Raw genomic sequence first — 2,556 nt, 5'->3', positions numbered from 1 at the left:
TGGGGGAAGGCATGAAGGGAAGAACCTGCCCAAGTCCTTTTGAAGCCTCTCCTCTTGCGCCGCCGTCTGTGAAAGCAGGAGTTCCGTGGGACCCATGGAAAGGTGTCCAGGTTGCAGGAGGGAAGGGCTCGAGCAAAGGCAGCTGGGTTAATATTTCACTGGGTTTGCTGCCCGCTATAAATTCCTCTGACCTGTTTGTGCCCCAGCTCCGACCATGTGAGGACGTATTTTGGTGTTTGCACATCCGGGGCAGATGGTTGGAGGCTGCACCTGACTGATCCAGGCTGGATTTCCTTCCTCCTGCCCTCTGTCATGTTACAGAACCATGGAGAGGGGGCTGAAGGATGATTTAACAGACCATCCTTGCTGCCTCCTCTGGGATAACTTGTCCTGGAAACAAAAGTCTTCAGTAGGGCTGAGATGTTTCCAGGCATCAGTGGGTGATGAGCACCAGAGCGCTCGATGCCTTTGTGGAGGGAGGGTCTTACTCAGAGCTTTCTTGGGTTTCACCACCTTCTTGGACTTCTGAAACTAAACCTCTCCTCAGATTCCACCCTAAAATCGCCCCGACGCAGCACCAGAAAGCATCAAATTCTGCTGCAAGGATGTTCCCGGAGAACTTCCCTGACCCCTTCCTGCTCCCCCACAGCTTTCCTGGGCACGTGAGGTTTCTCCTAAAGATATTTTCCAAGATTTTGGCACAGTAAGTGCACATTCCTCTGTTTAAAGCCATCTGTTACTCCGCACCAGCTAAGCCAACTAACCAGAATCACAGTTAAAAACCATCCTGAAGGTAATAATTCATATTTTTTATTGATAGCATTAGAAAATCTCTACTCTCAGCCTAAAGGAGGAGGTGCTCTTAACTGGAACCACCCAGCACTGAGGCTGCTGTGTGAATAGCTATGCATATTTTCCAAGATTTTCATGCACTTTATACGGGGAAGGAGAATATTTAATGCAGGAAAGTGTAATTTGTCGTGGGTGTCTCAACCCTGGTGTCTCCTTGGGGGTTCAGTCTTGGCTGTGTCCCTGAGCTGTGGGGTCTCGGATTCTGGTGTGGAAAACTGTTGGTGAGTTGGAAAGGCACCATCCATCCCTGTGTCCCCAGGGGGGTCCCCTCGTCCCCATGGGATGTGGGGTGTCGGAGAGGAGGCCTCTCGGAAGGACTTGTAGGGTTTTTTTTCCAAACCAAGGTTGTTCCTGTGTTATGTTCAGCTCTTGAGGTGTTTTGATCTCCGTGTCCAAAATCCTGCCTTTTTGCTCCAAGGGCCTTGGCTCTCTGGTGGCTGATGATGTGGTTTAGTTGAGGAAAACGGATGGAAACGGATTCTGTGTGGAAACACCGTCCGAGTCCTTAAGCAGAGTGTTGTCCGTGGTTGAGGTGGAAGCTCCTGGGAGGTGGGATATTCAACCCCCCCTGTGCTCTCCTACGAACCAAGAACCCCCTTGTTCCCACCTACAGTGGTGAATCCCTGTAGGAACAGAGCCTGGGTGTTGCACATCCCAGTTGGTGCCGTCGCGGAGCAGCCGGAGCCGTGTCCGTGTCGGTGGTCGCGTGTTCCCTCCGCTGGCACCGCCAGTTCTTTGCACAAGATGATGTTTCCCAGTGCCTTATCCCTGGAGCAGCAGCCTGAGGGGAAGGGCCGAGTGGCCTCTCAGCCTTGGGCTGCCCGGATTTTAGGGAAGGACGGTGGCGATAAGGAAGGGTGCAGGCTGGTCACACTACACCACGCCCCGAGCTGGGGTCATGAATAAGTGTCTTGTTCCTCCGTCTCCTCTGTTTTTCCGCCCTCTCCACCCTCCTCCTAACCCAGGGACCACTGGGGTTCCCTGCAGCCCCCACCCACGTCCCTCGTCCCCTCGGGGGAGCCGATCCCGGCTCGTGTGTCGTTGTTGGGGGTCTGTACATACCAAGGGGTCACTGACACCGAGGGGGGAGGGGGAGGGGCTCTGTGTACTTTAAATGAGCTGAAATCCAAAGAGACTTTGTAATGAGCTGTAAAGTTTTTAATTGTATCTGTACAAAACTAAATGACTGTAATATTGTATTATACACGTGCGATGCCGCCTGCAGGACCTGAATAAACGTCTTCTCTAGAGCTGGGAAGTCTGTGCTTTGTCAGGCCAGTCTGTGTCACCAAAGTGTTTAGGATCAGGATGGAGTTCAGCCATTCCCAGGCTGAGCCACGTCCCCAGGTGCCACATCCACAGGGATTTTAAACCCCTCCAGGGATGGGGACTCCACCCCTGCCCTGGGAAGCTGTGCCAGGGCTGGACAACCCTTTCCATGAGGGAATTTTTTTTCTCATATCCATGGCAAGGTGGGAGTCTGGGGACAGCTGCAGGGGGAGGAGGTGGGTGCTTCAGGGAACTGCCACAACCAACCCTGTGAGCCAAAAAGGTTCTGGAGCACTGAGATGACCTTAAAACCTTAAAAACTCTCCCTGGGGCACATCATTCCCTTTCTCCTGGGCACCATTTTTCTCCCAAATCCAGCTCCACGTTGGAAACACCTGACAGGGTTTGACTGTGATTTTTTTTTTTTTTTGGGGG

Source organism: Empidonax traillii, unplaced genomic scaffold (genome assembly GCF_003031625.1).
Source record: "Empidonax traillii isolate 1590-97213 ecotype Southwest subspecies unplaced genomic scaffold, ASM303162v1 scaffold1060:size1239554, whole genome shotgun sequence".
Classification (NCBI taxonomy): Eukaryota; Metazoa; Chordata; class Aves; order Passeriformes; family Tyrannidae; genus Empidonax; species Empidonax traillii.
The sequence above is the reverse complement of the archived record's forward strand: the minus strand, read 5'-3'. Positions refer to the sequence as shown.